Source organism: Toxorhynchites rutilus, chromosome 3 (assembly GCF_029784135.1).
Source record: "Toxorhynchites rutilus septentrionalis strain SRP chromosome 3, ASM2978413v1, whole genome shotgun sequence".
In the NCBI taxonomy this organism is placed as follows: domain Eukaryota; kingdom Metazoa; phylum Arthropoda; class Insecta; order Diptera; family Culicidae; genus Toxorhynchites; species Toxorhynchites rutilus.
In genome coordinates, this window is record NC_073746.1 from 182,201,367 (window position 1) to 182,223,069 (window position 21,703).

Consider the following 21,703-nt stretch of genomic DNA (forward strand, 5'->3'; position numbering starts at 1 on the left):
ACACTTACCAAGCAATCACAGTAAACTGTTAGCGATGATGAGAACTGATGAAACACGGGAGAAATTTAATTATTTATGAACGGGTAAATTCTACTGAGTGGTGTTGTTTTTTTCCTACTATGTAATAATTCAAATGTTATTCTCAAATGAAGTGATAGTGAAACCAAGGGATTACTCTAAAGAAGCAATTGTGATATCAAATTTATAGTTACATATATCTCCAGAGCATGAAGCATTTCAAGATATTAGAACAAAGTGTCCGAAATATGATTCAGAACGGTAGATGAGTGAGTTTGTTTCGTGTCCTATGCGAATTGTATACCGATTGAAAATATAAGAGAATTCCTTCCAACGGAAATTAATTCCGACCGCAAAGGGTTAATATAATATATTATATAAAATCATCAAATTTACAGGTTTTCCTTCTCAGTATACCTAAAGATAATCTCTGCCGCGTGTTGTAACACATCAGATTTTAAAATTTTTGTTCCGTCGAGTAGTAAATAATTCGCGTTAACATAATCACATTACTTACCGCAGTGAATCCTGATTTTTCTTAACCATTCCCACTAACAACTATCCCTTCCATGATAAACGCTAGGAAACCACGCTATAGAGGCGACCCTTCTGGCCTTGGGGCGGCGAATATTATACTAACATTCCTTCTTTTCCCGTGATGACTGTAGGGACGTGGCCGGCGTCGTTATTGACCATTTGAAGCTCGAATCACCGAAAACTGCACAACGAGAATGATTTGCTAGTCCCAAGCGTCATTCTGTGTGTTCTTTGTGCAATTTGGTTGGTTCAGGTCATTCACGGAGAGCAACTACGAATTGTACAGTCTACCCAAGCTCAAGCTCAAGCTCAATGCGAATTACAATACTGATTGAATTTCGAAAAATGGTTTGAAAAAATAATGATTTAATAAAAAGTGGATTCTATACGTTAAACGGAGATGTTCTGGGAAATAGTTGGATTGGCGGATTGAATATTGCCCTCAATAGAGCATATGCAAAGCATATGCTTTGAACTACGGATCACGGAAACGGAAATCTACAGAAAGGAGTTTTTTTACGGATTAAATGAGCAAAAACAATCAGAACTTGCGTCCCAATATAGTGCATGGTAAACCATATGATGATCAATATGCTTGATATCTGATTACAACTACGATGTAATCTAATTGAGTCATCCGAGCATATAGAATCATATCCGATTTCGACATTCACGGTTGGACAGATATAACCTGCAAATGACGCAACGAAGCCGCGTTCATTGAATGCATAGCTCATTGATTTTTTCCCACGTGTATCAGAATTGAGATCCAATGAAAACCAAACATGTAACTAGTGCAATAGACTGGTACACATATGCATAGAATTTTTTTTTCAACTTCAATTGCCAACGCTGAAAATTCCAGACAGTAAGTTTCTCACCTAGTTTCAAAATTTGAACTTCAATTTTGTTTGGGTCAATCTACTGTGCATGACATATTCGATAGTGTTTTACTGTTTTACGTCCCAAAAATTCAATTGCAAATCAATCGTTATATTGATGTTGTAACTTACAGACGCTTTAAAAAGATTTGGATTATCATCTGATTAAAAAAAATCTCATTATTGTTCACCCAACACTTCTGATATAAAACTAAAACGTTGAACGGTCATAGAGATTCAGCATGAATATATATTTAACGTACAACAATGTAAACTTTCATTTCAACTACCCACCAAAATTGCAGTGCTCAATCAATATCCAATCACCCACAACATCGCCCAGTACTCATCGGTACAAAGCAGATAATGGAAATATAACGTGCCGGTAAAATGTTCCAAATACAAAAAAAACAACAGAACAAAATAAAAACACACGTAACAATCATTCACCTTTCGGTTTTTAGTGCAGATTGGAAAACGATAAACCTGAGGGACGCGCTTTCGCCAACAGCATAGCGAGTGCGATTGCCATCGAGGCCATCGAAGGATGTTTTATGGCCGGATTCGATTTTGCATAAAATGTCCATTAAAGAGTGTATATATTTATATTTGGAGGGCTCAGGTGAATTGATTGCGACGAGAACTCAATCAAATTGTGCCATTTGCAAGGTTTTTCATTGATACTTCGGAACCCCCCGCCTCATATATCCTTCGCTTGAGATTTGACTTCCGGTGCTGTCGGTGCTAATCACGCGGGAGAGCTACCCAAACAGAGGTAGAACAACCCATTAGGTTAGGTCAACACAGTGGGAAATTGACTAATTAATCGCTGTAGCGGAATGAATGCGAATGGCATGTAAGCCACATTTTAAATACCACTTCGCAGCCTCATACACATTGTGGTTTCAGTTGTACTCGAACCGAAAAAGATATCGTTTCACCGAGTGGACCACACAATGGTGGGACGGAATTCCACCATCATCAGAATAGATCAAAAGCTTTGTTTGACTTGTTTGTTGAATGTGCCCGGGTCTCCAAATGACACTCCACGCAATTTTAATCACTGGTCATTGGCTCGAAGCTAATAAGTGTGGAATATACGCTGTTGTTGAGCAGATAGGCTCTCCGCCAAAACGCCTGACGAACGGGGAGAAATTTTGTTTTTGTTAGTTTCATAAATTTATTGTTAATCTGTTTCGTAGTCGCGATACGCAATGAGAAGTCTACTGCGTGTATAAATGAAACGTGTTCAGTTCAATTATTCATTTTATGGATTTTTGCTCAACCAATGCGACGCAGCAACTCAATTAAGGAATAAAAGGAGAAAGTGTATGAAATTGATATGACCCAATATAAACATTAACTACAAAATTAATATGTTTGTACAATTTAACGACTTTAAAATTACGGATTCACGAAACATAATTATTATCTATTCCTCATAAATGTATCAACTAATGCCAATATTGAATGAAATTATTAAACCTCTGTCCTGCCTTTATGTGACCAGAAATCGCTGCTAGTTTGTTGTTACGATGGAATTGTACCAATCGTTTCGAAATTTTGATATTTTTCAATTTCATTTGTACGGTCATCTGTGTGGTATTCACATGAATACATAACAAATGATTTTTAACTCTTCACACTCGAACGACGCGGCTGCAAAGTGTCAACTAAGTACAGAGTGTAATATTTATCAAATTTTGATGTTTTCTACATATAGGGAAACCGCGGGTAATACGGACAGTGGGGGTAACATGGACAGGTGGTTGATTTGAATAGTTACATTTTGAATTGAGGATTTCTGTTAATGAGAACCTTCTACATGTTATTCTATAATATTTAAGCCACCCTACGGCAATGAATACTGATCAAAAGTGGAAAAGGGAAACAAAAACCGAAAATTATACATGATTCCGGGTGTGGATGTAATTTAAGGTGCTTCGATATTAAGCATTTCGAGTGGCTTAATATCAAAATTTAATTCGCTGACGGTTATATTTCGGTTTGTGAGTTTGTGACTTTTTAGAAGCTGACTGGAACCAATAGCAAAATAGTTGGGGGTCTGTTCGTTTATACTGCTGAAAAGCAAGATATCACTTCTAGGTGGAATAATTCGATTTTTTCGCCATTCAACGGACATTCGTGATAAGTTCAGACCATAGTTGAAAAAATTTATTCCTCTCGCGATCGATAATCACAAACCTGTCCATATTACCCTCATTATATGTCCATATTCCCCGCATCGGAAAAAATGTTGTACTTTTCGGTATGTTTTAATTTTAGTAAAAAACAATGTAAACCCCTTTTTTGTAAAATACTTGGCCAATTAGGTAGAAGAACAGTATATTGAATTGCAAGAAACAGCAGTAAAGTTTTGGGAAACATGAGTTTCCAAAGGTATAATTGAAGTTCTTCTTAACATGTACGTTTTACCCCCACCTCTCCTACTCAAATTTACTGATGAAATTCAATCAGTTTCATCAGCTTCATCAACTTAACAGTTTAGATCAGTTGAAAACAGTTTAAATTTACTGAATTTTATTCCTAACTAAATAAAATTCCTAATGATTCTGCAAGCTCCTTTTGCATTTGACGTGAATCCTCATGAAGAAGTAACTCCAATTCTCCATTTTCAAGCGTTTTCACTTCCACTTCAGTACTAAAATCCCTACTGTTGAAGCGTTGAAAGAATTTACACTACGTTATTTTACTAATAGTGGTCTAACTATAGGTCAACAATCATTCGATGCAGCCGCAAAGCAAAATACTAGGAAAAATGGTATATGAAAATTAAATTTGCTAAGATGTAGCAGACACTTCTAAAAGCTCTTAAAATTCAAATATAGAGGCTTTAGTCCACAAAGTTCTTTTGTTTCTAGCCTTAGGAAAGACCAAGCAAAATATCAACGAAAAGAATGGTCCTAGGATTATACTCCCTATCATTTGCTTTGTAAGCATATGTTCAACCATCAAACTACGAAGTCCCTCGTAGATCCGTGAACTAAGTGTACGGAGTCCTACCTAGTCCACATAAGACACATTTATATTTATAAATCTTGTGTCACGATGTTCGTGGTTGAACTCCTCCGAAACGGCCGATTTTCATGAAATTATACACAAAAAACTTGGTATGCATCAGAATAGATCGTAATCTATATATGATACCGCTGGGATACCGATTACCATATAGTTAATACCAATCAGGGTGGTGATTTTTGTATAATCCACATAATTCAACCGTCGTTCGTTCGTTATTTCCAACAGAATGAATTCGTTTACGTTGATAAATGACAAATGACGCTACGTTCGCTTCATCGAGCGTAATCCACACCTACAAGTAACCTCAATTCGCCTAAAGCCAGGCGAAACCTGAATAAGCACAATTAATTATTGAGATTCTGCAAATTCGCTTGCTTGGATTGCAAAATGACAATTACGTTATTGTCATGAACCCCGATAAAACACCGGCTGAAGAGCACGTGTGTAGATCCAATGCGCACATTGTTGAAAACATTGCTGGAATCAAAATAGGCGACTGCACAGCGACGCAAGAAATTGTGATTCGAAGATCGAAGAAGAAACAATAATCTGAAGTTCATCGTTGTGTGTCTACGTTCATACTCGCCATCTTTTTCTTCTCCATGGTAATAACGTTCCTAGCGTTCGTACAACAACGTAAAATCCCACGGTTGCACTGAAGAGACAACACGAATACGTTCACTTACGAGATGCTGTCATGAGCAACGCCGACACAGTCTTTGCGATTGCCGTCTGGTCACACGCTGGATGACTTCTGAATGAGACCACATACCACGGATGTACTTACTTTTATACCACACGCGGTGCCAAATGGGGAAGCTTACATTGCAATATTTTTCTTCTTCTTCGCTGTATTTGCATTTCAAGCGAGAGATTTACAAGTGACTGATTTGCACAGCAGGCTTGACGATGGTAGTGGTACATAAAAACGAAAGTAGCACACGAAATCGATCCGATATTGTTCACGTCCGGAAATATCGTAGCAATCAACGCCGTCATCATTATTTCAACAGGAGGAAACATTGTTGTTGGGTTTGACGACAAAGTAACTCCTGTTATATTCTCGAGTACGAACAAACATACATTCTGTCTAATTTATACCGGGAATTTGTGTTTTTGAAGGAAATACTTTATTTTTCAACTGAATTCATATTAGCGCCTTTCAAATAGGCCCCTTCTGAAGCAATACACTTTTTCCAACGAACAATCCAGTCATCGAAACACTTTATAGCTGTATTCAGAAACTGCCTTTAATTCACGCAGCGAATTAGTTTCTATGTATTCAATGCTGTTGAAACGGGTCCTCCCATGTGCGATAATTTGAGTTTCCAAAATAGAAAAAATAATCACACGGGTCCATATCTAGAGAGTACGGTGCTTATGCAATCACATTTGTTCCATTTTTGGTCGAAATTCGTTCACAATGATCTATTGATGAGTTAATGTATCATCGTGGTGCAAATTCCAAGTGTTATCCTTCTCCAAATCTGGACGGTTGCGACGAATTTATTCTCTCAAACGCATCATAACGCCAATGTAATACTCTTTATTCCCCGGAAAGAATTACGAATGAACAACGCCATATCAATAAGCGCCAAGCAAATAAAATTAACTTGTTCCTAATGACGCTGTAAACAAATTAAATGACAGATCGCGCTCAATATTTACATTAACACCACTGACAGTAGTAAGGTAAATGTTTTTGGTTTGTCCAGTCGAAAATATAATCATGGTTTGTCCACTGTTTTGAATGCTCTAATTTAGCGTACCTGTGTTAAATCAGGTATTCGAATGTTTCAAAACATATAAATAAAATTGTCTTTTTCATGATTCACAGTAGTTTTATAGTATACTAGCTGACCCGGTAAACTTCGTCCCGCCCAAAATTTATTTTTCATTATCACATTCACATTTTCTTACTAAGCGCACATTAATGGGTCCAATCGCAGAACTGCTCATTGATTGATCTTCTTATCTACCCTTTAAAATTACCTTTTACTATAAAATTCCTTGTAATTCTACCAAAACTCGTCATTATAATATCAGTTTATTTTCAGACTCGCTCAAGATTTTTAAAGCACTTGCAAATAGCATGTTTCTCCGTTACATGGAATAATTGTGTGATACAGAAAGTATGATGGAATAAAGACAGCCCTAAATCGGGCAATTCCTTTCTCGAGTTTTGCTCTTATCAACACATTTGACGATCCATTTTTATTTATATAGATAGAAGCAGCTATAGGAGTGAGTTTTATCACATTAAAATCAATTTCCACTTTTGAACAAAGATCAATTTCGTTAGCGTAAAGATCAAATGGACTAACAACGCTTGTCACTATGAAATTGTAGAACATATGGGAGTTGAATTTTCGCTAATTTTCTCATTTTCTTCAGAGTTTTCCAAAAATTTTCAATCGTCATGTTTGGTTGGAAAATGTTTGATTGAAATATGTGTATTATTCCTTCCCATTCCAGAGGAGGGAAGGGTGTCATACCATAATAGAAACATTTCTAACGCCCAAAAACCCTCACATGCTAAATTTGGTTCCGTTTGCGTGATTGATTCTCGAGTAATGCAGTTTCTGTGTGTTGAGTGTGTTGAGGTGAACACTTTTAATATGCCCAAGAAAAGGCAATATTCTGAAAAAGCCTAAATTATGAATGGATCAATATGATGACAGTAAACTCAAGCAATGATAAATGCAACATCTACTCGAAAATTCGGATTTTTCAATACAAAAATTGTGATTTCTGAAACCGGACAAACTATGATTATTTTCGTACAATCCATCATCAGACTTTGTCGAACCATGATCATAATTTCTCTTTGAGGAAAATCGTTAACAAACATAAAAATTTGAATAATTTCAACGCCTTGTGGTAGTATTGGTAACTAGAGACTTGGGCTTTTCAACAAACCCTGACTCGTATCGATCATATGTGATTTAATGAAAAATCGATTTGCGTTTACTAGTTGCGTGGAAACACTCTAATTCGGAAAAACCATAATCATTTACCCTACCAACTTGAAAAAAAAAATTAAAAATGTTCAGCGGGACGATTCAAAACAAATTCCAAAATATATATATTTAACATATATTTAACAGAATGTCAAATTTTCATGTACTCCCCCTTGGGTGATTTTACGGATTTCAAAAAAATCAAACTTTGACATCTTTGCGACACTAGTAAATAAAGTATGAGTGCTGAAGTATGCTGAAGTATGCAAACTCAAACAAAATTAGTAAGGATTAGTAAGAGAACCCGCACATCCTGCTTCATCATATCATCAGCAACAGTGATATCGTTAACAGCTCGCAGTTTGCTTAAAATCATTTTCTGCTCGTCTGTCAATTATCGTTCACCGAACGGCGGCAACGACCGGTCATCTCTGTCATCATCCAGGTTGTTCTTACGCTTGAGTTATGTGTCTAGCCATGGTTTGAGATTCTATTTACACTAGCCTTTTTTTCTCTTTCGTCTAGCTACTCTCCTCAGTGCAGAAGAAGCTAATGCGAATTTTTGAACGAACACAATGTAAATTTGCACACATTTACTGATTGGTAAACATTAACCGAAGCGGTGTGTCTGTACTTCATTCGACGTTGAACTTTCACTAATGTTGGATCTCCCAAAATAACGATTTCGTTTTATTTCATCGGTATTATAACAAATAAAACCACCGATTTGAGCTCTCGAGAAGCACAATCCGTTGTTATGTACTCATCCAAAAAAAAAACGTTTAACCTTTCTGAGCGAACGCGTACATAAAGCTGCATTAGCATTCGACTTCCTTGGATTCGTTCCGTTCTGTGCTGGGTGGTTCCGTGGTTTTCCCCTCACAATATACAACCTGCTCGGGACCGGTTAACGCTGCAGGTTCATTTGTTGAGCGAGCGAGGGAAGTTTGATTGTGGTTATTTATAGGATGGCTTCTGTCGTTCATATTTATTATCATGTATACATAATTACTGATATGACCTTGCACTGGATTGGTATTCAGTATGATTTTCTTTTTATTCTTAGGGTGCTCGTGGCCAGTTAAGTGCTCTTATTCTAATAAATTGAAATAGTTTTCTCTGATGAATGATAGAATTCGTTAATACAAAAACCATTTGTTTTGTTGCTAATAATACATCAAACACAACAACAAAAAATTCCGAAAAGTCGATCAAATGCAGGAAGGCAACAGTTGTTCCTCGGTGAAAATCTCACTCAGGGGTCGAGGTGTGTGTATTTAGCCAAAATTTCCTGAATTGTCGAGTGATGAGCCAAAACATTTTTTCTCCTCTCCCTCCCAAGATGCTTTAGATTTTTTGTTCGCAACCAGGAGCGATGATAAAAACACTAACGACATGGCACATGGCAACTCTACAATGGGGACATAAATAACCTCCGCTAAAAATTATACCTACTTGAGTTTGTGTATACGTCGTCCGTGCACTCAATTATCATCCGCTCTCACAAGTTATGAAAACGAAAAATAATAAGACATTCCATCTAGTCACTAAACAGTTTTTTTCAAGATCAATGCCGCACGAATAAACTCAATCCATTGATTATCAACCGGTTCAAATTGGAAAAATGAAAAACAATTGAGCAGGATATAGTCTGAGCTAATTATCTTATACATAAAACAAAGGTTCGTTCGTATGACTCATCGTCACAAGAGAACGGATTGTCAGATTTGAGCTGCCTTTATTTTGTGATGCTCATTTTCGCTCAAATTAGAGCGATATTTTTTTTTTATTTTGAAAAGAAATAGCGAAGTTTGAAGAAAATCAATTACCCGTATGTTCGTAAGTGAGAGTGTTGTCCAATTTTTTCTTTCGTGATCCGTTATTGTGGAGCGAAAAAGATAATGGGTTTCCAGGTGTCGACTCAAAACCCTAAAAAAATCCAGATGTAGACTAGTAATCAAATTCTCTACTAGTATTTTAGCTGTAGTTCATAAAACTTTAAGTTAAGCAATAATTTGTTTTCTAACGGCGAACATGGTGAGAAGAATAATATGATCAATACAACATTCCTGGTTATAAAGTAGCTTTTTGCTTGTCGCACTCCAAACACACTGGAGGTGTTGCAATTTATGCAAAAGAACCAATTAAATTTAACATTCGGTTAAACAAAGCTGTTGATAATAATTGGTTCTTGACTATTTCAGTTGAAAGAGGCATACAGATGGGAAATTATGGAATTTCCAGTTCTAGTGACCAGCGCTTTCTAGGAATTTTAGAAAACTGGTGGAAAAGCTTTGTTGATTGCGGTAAGTTAAACATAAATGCTGGTGACTTTAACATTGACTGGCTTAATATGCGAAATTCGAATCAATTGAAACAATTATCACATTACTTTAATTTAAAACAATCTGTTAACGAAGCTACTACTGAGACGAACCAGCCCAGGAGACTGAAAGTCTCAGAAATAAAGAATAAAAAAAAACGAAGCTACTAGAATATCTAAATATAGTAGAACTCTAATAGATCACGTGTATTCAAATTTTGCTACTGCCCATTCTTTTACAGAGGCCAAATTCAAAGTAACTGATCATGAGACAATTTTTGTTTACATTGAGAATGAACAGGATGACCGTGATGGAAATAGAATAAAAATTAAAAACTGGAATTGATATTCCAAAGGAGCCATGGATTTTGCAGCAATGACGGGACATCTGAATGATAAAGCAGCTGTTCTGATTGAAATTCTGAGAAAGTGTACCAATAAATTAGTGGTTGAAAAATATATTGAATTAAAAAATTCGAACAGCTGGTACTCTTTTGATCTGCTGCGTCTCAAACGCAAAAGAAATAAAAAGTACAGAAAGTTTATAAGGACTAATTTAGAAAATGATTGGAGTAGGTACACCTTCGCGCGAAATATATACTCCTTGAGAGGCCTTGAAAAAGACTAGAAGTGAATATATACATAAGAAAATCGATGAACATCAAAGTCATAGCAAAGAACTATGGAAATTATTGAAAAAAATATTAAATTCTAAAAATGGTGTACCGCGATCCATAGTTTTCGAAGGGTCAGAAGAGCAGTCAGACCAAACTATTGCCGATAAATTCAACAGTTATTTTGTCAATAGCTGATCAACCAAACTATTGACCTGACGAAATAGTACAGCCGATTAATATCAATTGTAGACTAGATTGTTTTTCATCCATCACTTTCGCTGAGTTAAGAGATATTTGCTTTTCATTGCAAAAATCGGCTGCAACGCAAAAGTGATACAAGATTGCTTTCATGTTATTGGACACTATCTACTTAACCTACTAAATGCATCTCTACGAACTGGGCACATGCCAACGGTTTGGAAGGAATCCCTTGTGATTCCGATCCCCAAAGTTAATGGGACGGATAAAGCCGAAGAGTACCGCCCTATGACCATGTTGCACACATTAGAAAAAATGTTAGAACTTGTTGTGAAAGTCCAGCTGATACATTTTGTAGATAACAATTCACCAATACCAGGACAGTCGGGATATCGAGGACACTCTTGTGAAACCGCTCTGAATCTGGCGTTAGCAAAATGGAAAGAGAATATCGAGGCGAAAGAAACTATATTTGCGGTATTTCTGGATCTTAAACGTGCTTTTGAAACAATTTCTAGGCCCTTATTGTTACAAACACTGGAGCGCAATGGAATTGTAGGAATGTCGTACAAATGGTTCGAAAGCTATTTGTGCGACAGAACTCAAAAGACTCGTTTTAATGATTCTTTTTCCGATCCCATCGGCATCTCAGTCGGGGTGCCGCAGGGAAGTGTCTTAGGGCCCATTTTGTTTATTTTATATATAAACTAGCTGACCCGGCAAACTTCGTCCCGCCCCAAATTTGTTTTTTGTTATCAATACCTTCAAACATTCACGTTTTCTTACTAAGCGCAAGTTCATGAGTCCAATCGCAGAACTGTTCATTGATTGATCTTCTAATCGACCCCGTTGAATTTATCTTTTACTAAAAAATTCCTAGTACTTCTACCAAAACTCAGATTTTCAGATTATTTTCAGACACACCCAGAGATGCCAACCTTCCTGATTTTTCAGGGTTTCCCAGACTTTTTGGCTCGTATCCTGACATCCTGACAAACACTCGATTTTGCCTGATTTTTCTAAAGTGATCCTGATTTTTCCTGATTTTCTAATCTTCTATTTTATCACAATATGAAGGATTCTGGTTGAAAATGACAACTGTCAGAATAGCCTACATAAAAAGTTCTCCGGTTTTCCCTTGTGTAGTGATTACTTTTTCTTTCGTTTATTATTTATTGTTACGTATTAATATTTATTTGAATGCTTAAAACACGTAGTGCGTTTATTCCACCTGAAAATCTATTATGTTTTTCGCTTCACAATCACAGAAAATGAAACCGTCTACGCCAATTAGGATAATTTGGCGAGATCTTTTCTCTCTCTCTCTCTCCCTCTCTCTCTCTCTCTCTCCAGAATCTTATGTCAACGATTACAGAGCTATAGATATTTAGTAGATTTTTTTTGTCAAGTATATAATTATAAATTATTCAAAAACCGTAAAAAATGTATGACATTTATTGTCGTAGTCATAGTATACTAATAATGCATAGTTGTGGAAATTCCTAAAAAAGAACAAGTAGAAGTTTGGTCAAGTAAGGTTCAGGTCTCTACAAAATTCATTCAAGGGCAAGGCCTCCGATTCTATGGACAGCATAAAAAATACCTTGAACAGTTTTCGACGAGAAAGCGACCATGATCTGGTAGGATAAAATTTGAAGACTGTATGAAACATGGATTGCGAAACAAAACTGTGCACATAAAATTGAATAAATGAATGTCTTCCAATAAAACAGGATGCCTTTGTTCTCCTCCACAAACTTTCCGGATATCCCAAAACGAGCTATCCTGATTTATCCTGATTTTTATTTTCATTTTCCCTGATTTTTGAAAAATATAGTTGGCAACCCTGGACACACCCCCTCAGAGACGGGGTGGAGTGTCTAACCACCATAGAAACATCCATTGCACAATAAAACCTCCACATGCCAAATTTCGTTCCATTTGCGTGATTAAATCTCGAGTAATGCAGAAAATTTAGTTTATTCATTACTATCAACAGGCCTGAACATGAGTGCCCTAATGATACCTATTAAATTAATAACATAAAATACTTAATCTACTTAAAACTATGCCTAACTGGAAAGAGCGGTCAAGAATGCCTTTCTTAAACTGGCGCGAGATAAGTGAAAGTCATAAGATAAGTAACAGCGGTTAAATACACGAGACATACTCGATACGGGTTCGTTGTAACCGTAGTTTGTGCGAGAGTGAGGAAGGCAGATAAATGTATGTGAACCCATTGTGTTTTATTTGTATGGCTGCCTCCCCCTTAGAGGGGGCTGGAGTGTCTAACCACCATAGAAACATTTATTTCACCCTAAAACCTCCACATGCCAAATTTCGTTCCATTTGCGTGATTAATTCTCGAGTAATACAGAAATTTGTGTTTCATTTGTATGGCAGCCTCCCTTAGAGAGGGGGAGTGGAGTGTCCAACCACCATAGAAACAATTATTGCAATCCCCTTAGAGAGGGGGGTGGAGTGTCTAACCACCATAGAAACATTTATTGCACCCTAAAACCTCCAAATGCCAAATTTCGTTCCATTTGCGTGATTAATTCTTGAGTAATGCAAAAATTTGTGTTTCATTTGTACGACAGTTTGGTGGGCCTGGACTAATGTTAATAATGAACACTGGCAGAAAACTGACACACAATGAAATTTTATGTAGGGTCTGAAGTGGAAACTGGAATTGGGACAACTCATTCAGAATTGTCGTAAACTATCTTTCATGAAGTTGAGACTATGACTATGTCAATATCAATATGGATAGGAACATTGTTTGTTTTTTTCGCAGTTTATGCCTATTTTTAATGTTCTATTGATAGATATTTATACCTGCAACAGAGCCAGTTTGCTTTGTTTTTGTTTTTTTTATACTGGCTTCTTGATATGTTTGAAAATAAATATTATCTATAAGATAAATCGTCCTGCTCAAACCTTTGTAGGGGTATGAGGTGGGCCATCATCATCATAAAATTAAGGAACGTCTGTCCATATCTATATATATAAAAATGGAGTGATGTCTGTCTGTCTGTCTGATTCTTATAGACTCGGAAACTACTGAACCGATCGACATGAAAATTGGTATGTAGGGGTTTTTGGGGCCGGGGAAGGTTTTCGTGATATTTTGAGACCCCTCCCCCTCTCTAAGGGGGGGCTGCCATACAAATGAAACACAAATTTCTGCATTACTCGGAAATTAACCAAGCAAACGAAACCAAAGTTAGCATGTGAAAGTTTTAGGGTGCAATAAATGTTTCTATGATGGTTAGACAGTCCTTCCCCCACTCAAAGGGGGGGCTGCCATACAAATGAAACACAACTTTCTGCATTACTCGAGAATTAATCAAGCAAATGAAACCAAATTTGGCATGTGGAGGTTTTAGAATGCAATAAATGTTTCTATGGTGTTAAGATACTCCTTCCCTCTCTTTTAGAGGGGGCTGCCGTACAAATGAAACACAATTTTTTGCATTACTCGGAAATTAATCAATCAAACGAAACCAAAGTTGGCATGTGAAAGTTTTAGGGTGCAATAAATGTTTCTATGATGGTTAGACAGTCCTTCCCCCACTCAAAGGGGGGGCTGCCATACAAATGAAACACAAATTTCTGCATTACTCGAGAATTAATCAAGCAAATGAAACCAAATGTGGCATGTGGAGGTTTTAGAATGCAATAAATGTTTCTATGGTGTTAAGATACTCCTTCCCTCTCTTTTAGAGGGGGCTGCCGTACAAATGAAACACAAATTAGCTAGTTAGCTAGTTTTTTTGCATTACCCGAGAATTAATTAAGCAAATTAAACCAAATTAGGCATATGGAAACTTTAGGGTGCAATGAATGTTTCTATGGTGGTTAGATACCCCTCCCCCCTCTCTAAGGGGGGGCTGCCATACAAATGAAACACAAATTTCTGCATTACTCGGAAATTAACCAAGCAAACGAAACCAAAGTTAGCATGTGAAAGTTTTAGGGTGCAATAAATGTTTCTATGATGGTTAGACAGTCCTTCCCCCACTCAAAGGGGGGGCTGCCATACAAATGAAACACAAATTTCTGCATTACTCGAGAATTAATCAAGCAAATGAAACCAAATGTGGCATGTGGAGGTTTTAGGATGCAATAAATGTTTCTATGGTGTTAAGATACTCCTTCCCTCTCTTTTAGAGGGGGCTGTCGTACAAATGAAACACAAATTTTTGCATTACCCGAGAATTAATTAAGCAAATTAAACCAAATTAGGCATATGGAAACTTTAGGGTGCAATGAATGTTTCTATGGTAGTTAGGTACCCCTCCCCCCTCTCTTAGGGGTGGCTGCCATACAAATAAAACACAAATTTCTGCATTACTCGAGAATTAATCAAGTAAATGGGCGGGACGAAGTTTGCCGGGTTAGCTAGTTTTCCTATAAATGGATTGTTTGTGATTTAAAATTAAGTTAAACGACCTCGAAGTGTCGTTGAAGATTAAAAAAATAGATTCACTCATACAGCCCAAAGTTATCAAACTCTAGTACAGAATGAGTCATTTTTATTTTGATTCGGATCAATTTCACGAAACTGTTAGGATTTTGACAAAATGCTTTTTCTTGCAATCTTTCGGCTCCCTTCTGTGCGTTATTCAAAGTTTTTTTTTGTTTCACCTCGAGAGATTTCGCTTCCGCTTCCCGTAGCCATTTCATTAACTTACTCATTAATTAACTCGTACAGCAGGAATAACTTATCGAAATGGTTTTGAACGCTCAATGAAAACCCCTTATCGTACCAAACTTCATGCTCGTTTTTCTCGAAATCATAAAAACGTTACATGGTCCGGTTTGACTTAACACCGACCAGTTTTCCTCGTCTTCTAGATACAAAGAGAATGAGAATTTCGAACTCTATCAATTAACTAGCTCAACATTTTTATTGATGCTATCCTTCCAAAGTGAAGCCTACCATCATAAACTTGTTGAATAGCTCAACCGTCTCCCAACAAATGTTTTCTAAAATCATTTGGTATTAATGGAATGGAAACCCTCTCAACGTTGAGGTTTCCACACGAGAGACAGAAGACCATTCATGGTAAAAAGTCCCGTAATTATCCTTTCCAAAAATGCTCCAGTCATTCATTTTTCGGATTATAGTGAGAAAATTTGTTGCTTTTGTTGCTATCAATATTGTTTCAGTGCTAAGTCTGCTGGAGGGTATCTGTGGAGCCCAAAATCCGTCAAATACCAGAAAGTTCAATAGGGTCAAAAATAAAAAGTTTCTCGAATCATTTTCCAGCCATTTTTTTGTCAGAATCAATGACGGCCAAATCAAGGATATATCAATGCTTTATAAGCTTCGCATCCCAGATTTGATTGCCGTAAAATTTTGATGATTTTTTTGAATCCATCAATCTATTGAGGAACCGTGTAAAATACGCAATCCGAAGCTACCCAAATTCAAGAATTTTTCTTCTCCACTTTGAAAGTCCTGTTGCAGCTCGCGTGGTATGACCAATTCCCAGACATTCTTTAAAAGCTGCAAGTTGATCTCTGATGCAAGATTGCAAGAACATTGACGCCATGTATCCAAATAGTTCAGAAATAAAAACGGGACACGTAAACCCAAAACAAAAAATTTATATTTCTTGTTAAATATTTTTTGAAGAATTTTATTGAGTGAATAACCGTGAATAAATCAAATCAATCAAACATTCTTGAATGAACCTGCTTAGCTCCCTTAAGTTCTGTTTGACAACTATCATGGCATTTACACCATGACTTTCCTGTTGTCTCTATATTGATCATCGTAGAAAAATCCTTCCGACTGATACCAGGCAAACACAAAATATATTCAGTAGGCTTTACGATTTCCTAACAGTTTAAAACTATATTTTGCTTTTCTAAAAATATTTGTCCACAACGATTTGCAACGGATACGGATTATTTGCTCCATCTTTTTGTCCCTCACTAATTATAATTCCTGTAATCTATAGAAACGGGAATTCGTTTAATTGGTATCGCTTTGTATCTCCGAAATGGACTTTGAAATAAGTTATGTTTTTCGTGGACTAGTATGCATTTTTAATGTACTCCAACTCAATATCATGAAAAATTTGCAAAGTTTTAAGAAATTTAGCCTCCAGTATACCATCTGGATCAACTAGTCATACGTCAAGATAAAGTCCCTCAGAAAGGGTGCCAGATCAGAAAAGATTTCAATTTTTTATGGAATAGTTTTAACGTGAATAACCATATATAACATAGTCTTGTGAACGAATGAACGGAGAACGATTTGAATACTAATCAAATTGGAAATTATCTGAGAATTGTTTGATATGATATGCTTTACGATTCCCTAATTCATAAATGGTTTAAAATAACATAAATTGGAAGCATACCGATTTTCTCACACATTTGTTCTGTGAATTTATCTGCTTTCTAACCAAGAAACGAGTGAAGTCGAGAGGTATAATTTTTATATACCACTGCGTGCATGCGTAAAGCACTCGCTCGAACTGCAAATGCAGCGTTCGTTCAAACGAGAACTGTATGCAGAGAGGGGATATTGTAAATTAATCCCACCCATTTATAACTTATTGGGTATAAATAAGCCATTCTCGATTTCTAATACTCGTTCTCGCTCCAACTAGCAAGCAGTCGACAAATCCTCTGATGTCACATACATCGGTTTTGCTCGATAGTAAAATGATTTCGTAGGATTGAAAACAATCTATATCGAAAACGATTGGTCAGTAATTGCGACAAAAAAAGCCTTCGCTCTGAATCGGACTCAGATGCTGAAATGGTTTATAATCTGTATACTGTAACCTTTGGAAAGCGTAAATATAGTAAATTGGGTACCAATGAATTGACAGCCACCCACTACCGAAAGTTCTGCTTGTTTGCAACTCCAATTAGGTGGAAGCTATCCTTACTTATGAAAACGCATGTAGAGGAATTGTCTAAAGCATTTCTTCACAAAGCCTTTTGCGACTGACATGATCAAGTTCATTTGATTCCTAAATTAATATGATTTTGTAGAGATTGAACTAAAATTAAAACTGTTCTTCAACTCGAAGCATGGGCTTGACGAAGCCCCAATGTTCACCTGACCAAGCCATTATAGTAATTGATAATGGGATCTCAAGGCAAACACAGTGGTATGGCACCGGTTCTCCAGCCTGCGTCACCAATGTCTCTATATTTCTTTGTGAACACTTTACACCTCACTAATCAAAAATCTTTCCTTTTTTTAAAAAAAAAACATCATCTTTTCAAACAAGGCAATAAATGTTTGAAAGATCACCAATCGATATAAATCAGTACAACATTACAAAGATTTTTTTCTTTATACTCAAAATATGGCACCAATTTATACAGTAAAACCTGTTTTTGTGCGGTTTTTTTTTGTGCGTTTGTTTTTGTGTGATTTTCTGTTCTTGTGCGGTTTTTGTTTTGTGCGGTGTATGAAAAGAAGCTTATCTGACGAAGTTATCGTCCATTTAGTTTTTTTTCGATGGTTTATATGCGTTTCAGTGCGAAAAAATCATAAGCATATTGAACAAATTTATTAAAATATCAATCAAATAATACCTGTGCATAAAGTTTAGATCTGTTTTCTGCATCATATGCCTTAATCGTCCGAAATATAATTCAGAACGGTACGCGAAATTTTAATCGCAATGTTTTATTTGAATGGGCTCTTGTACCACCGAGTGAATTGAGTGTTTTCCACGGATGTAACGAATTCTTTGGCCAAAGAGTTATTTTTTCGAAGGGCAAATGCATTTCAGTATGAACTTTATTTTAAAAAGGGTACTTCAGGAACTATTGGTTGTATATAAAAAACTATATAAAAACAAATTGTTGAGAACTACTAAGTCTCTGTAAAAAATATACACTTAGAAAAAAAAATTGTTTTGTATGACGCTAACTATTCTGCCACGGGAGACACTAAATCTAATATTTTCATGTGAGCTCCCCACAGATGAACACATGCCTTCAAAGAGGTTTGATGGCAAAGATAACGGCCTATTTATTGACGGCATCTGCGCTTCGCGAAGTTTGTTAGAGTTTCAATTCATTCATCTCAGCTAGAAGCTAATCAAATTACGGCAATTTCATAAACATTCCATCCAGCGGGGGAGATGTTTTGATCAAAACAACACTCTATTGAATGCCAAACAATTGCAGCGTAGAAGCGTATTGCTTGTTTCAACCGGAACATGTATGGACGAATGCTTACTTGTTTAGCTTACTTAAATTCTAAACATTTGTGACCTAACAATTTTGTTTACGCTACAATCCAACTTGGCGGAAACGGGTTATATTTCGTCATGCGAATGAAAAATTGTTCGTGCGTCTGATCGAAACTTCCAGCGAGATGAGCGTCCCAACTTCTGGTAATTTTGTCTCGATGATGACATCACGAGATCTCTCTTTCATCAGCAGCATATGGTATATTTGACGATTAATCCAGTGGTGAAGAGTCATCCTCTATTTAAACCAAAAATACATGATGATGCAATCCATTATCCACTGCAAATCCACTTTTTTACTCTTAATTCCACTAAATGAGATGATGATATTCAAAGCATTTTAAATATGTTACTCAGGAATTGGATCCTCATAGAGTGATTTATTTAGTGTCACCAATGTTTTCGTCGTCGTAACAAAATCATAAAAAATCAATTCACAACACTAAGAACATATTCTTACCTGTAAAAATATCTGTGCACTGATCATGTTATTGCCTCTCGTTGACAATCCATGTGTACAAACCGCTTGTTATGTGACATTCAGATCCAAAGCCACGCTCTTTCAATGAGCTGATCAATAGCCAGTCAATCCATCACGAATAGGCATTGGGAAGGCAAATAATAAATATACTACTAGGCACAAACAAGATTACCCATCGACAGAACCGCCTGCCTTCTCATCTAGATAGGTATCTTGAGTTTGCCTTCATCCTTCTAAGCTCTTGGCTTTGTCAAATGAGAAGAGAGCAAAACAGAAACATAGCGGCACAGCAAATTCCTTCTCCTTCCAAACAATAACCTAACACGCCTTAGGAATCTTAAAAAGGCCTCTTTTGAATACTGTACCACACCACTTTGACATCCACTCTGTCGCACATAATACAATGTGTACGCGAAAGGAGCGAGGCATCCCCGCCAGCGCCCTGCCCCGGTGAGTGCACGAACGGCTCAAAGTGTAAGGTACCCCCCTCTGGAGGTTCAGTGAACGTAACAACATTGTTTACGGAGTTTCCGTTTAACGCAGCAGCAGCACACCACAGCCCATTACTTCATATTCAGCTCAAATACGTCTGCTACCTGCTAGCAATACAAAACTGCGTTACGGACAAGGTTCCGTGTGTATTGATTTGCCATAAGTTTGGAATTCAAAATAGACTTGAGAAGGCGCCAAACGGCGTTGGATTATTATACATATTTGCGCATAAATAATCGTCACTAACAAACTATTTTGCGCCGAAACATCTATGAGTGATATTCAGAAACCACATTCAAATGAAAAACAAAAAAAACCATTTTGATGCTACACACAAGATCGTAAAAAGTGATTACTAGTTTGAATTATTAGATCACTTTTAGTTATTTATTTACAATTATAATTAGAACCCTTAATTTAGAACCCTTAAGACATAAGGTACACCGGGGCAAACTAAAGCGGTTTGTCAATGTTCAACTTGAAAGTTGTCTTAAGAAATCACAAAATGACTAAATTGAAATCTGTTTGCAGCATATACAAGGTATGATAGATGACTTCCGATAAAAAATAGAGATTTACTATAGGGAAGGTGCGGATAAGATGGACAGGTGGTTGATTTGTATAGTTACATAATGAATTTCTGTTAATGAGAACCCCTTCTACATGTTATTCCTATGACAATGAAAAAAGTACCCCGTTGAAAAATAATTGAAAATGAATTAATGAATTGGCAGGATATGTTTATAACTTAATTTCTTATCGTAAATACTTCTGAATATATTCTAGCAAAGAAAACCTCATTTTGCCTCAAAATATAGCAATGTGTAAAAAACTGCATTATTTCATGCAACTTCGGTCACTTTTACCAACCAAAAGACCTTTGAAGCATTATAAAATTAATTTAAATTATGGCAACTTCAATACATTCTCAAATGTTACCAATGCTATCGAATGAATAAAAAACTGCTAAAAATTCAATATATATTCAATATAATTCTTATAATAAAATGCGATTTTCTCAACCAATCGCCCCACTATGAAGAGCCGTGAACAGTGTTGCCAAATAACATAGAAATTTTCTGCAAATGACATTTCACAATAAAAACTAATACTTATGATGGATTTCGCGCCAACTCGTCTATGGGATTTGCATGACCCTCTCAGAACTCAATGAAACTTTCTGTGCGTGAAGACCTTACCTAATTAAGCAACTTGGCATACTTAGTTTTCCGAAAATTTATCTAGACTAACATATGGAAAAGGCTAAATATTTTTGATCATTTATTTATAACATTTTTTTACTCGAAAATGGTAATTCCTACAAAAAAGTGATCTATAGAGGAGTTTTAGGAAAATAATAGAATATCCAGAAAAAAATACTGAAAAATCCTACACTGAAAAAAATCGATTTCAAAAACTAAAAGTCGATTTTCTCAAAATGGTCGTCTCAGATTTTGATGAAATGGTAGATAAATTGTAGATAAATATTTGCCCTACAACTCTTCCGCAACTTGTGCATATTTAAGGCAAAAAAGTTTTCCTCACAAAAACTTTTTCAATATTTTTTCTTGAATATTTTCAATTTTTTTTTGTGCAGCTATAGAAAAAATCAACAACAAGTAGAAATGGATTTATGGTGACCCTTGAATACTAAAGTACAGATTTCAGCTTGTTTTTGTAGTCAAATACAGGGTTTTCCATTTCGGGCTTTCGAAAGTATACAGCCCTGCGCTGACAACCGTTTGACATAGCTGTCAACCAAAGCGTCACATCGTTAGTTGAATGTCTGCCATTTTACAATATGGATGGTTTTAGCATCGCACAATGTTCATTTTGTTAAATTATACTGTAAAAATGATGAAAAACCGGCAACTGTTTTTCGAGCATTACGGACGAATATTGGTCGTCATGGACGGC

At 36.3% G+C, this 21,703-nt stretch overlaps 1 protein-coding gene across 11 annotated transcripts in view; it reads right to left on the reverse strand.

Annotated features, from left to right (window-relative positions):
• The window catches only part of LOC129779672 (cytohesin-1), a 120,459-nt gene that overhangs the window by 55,648 nt on the left and 43,108 nt on the right, over nt 1–21,703 (reverse strand). Inside the window, exon 1 of one of the 11 annotated variants that reach the window (XM_055787285.1) lies at nt 19,274–19,491. The exons of the other annotated variants lie outside the window; for them this stretch is intronic. The gene's annotated coding sequence lies outside the window, so the exon portion shown is untranslated. Of the gene's footprint in view, nt 1–19,273; nt 19,492–21,703 lie in introns of those variants that run through there. 11 annotated transcript variants of the gene reach the window in all.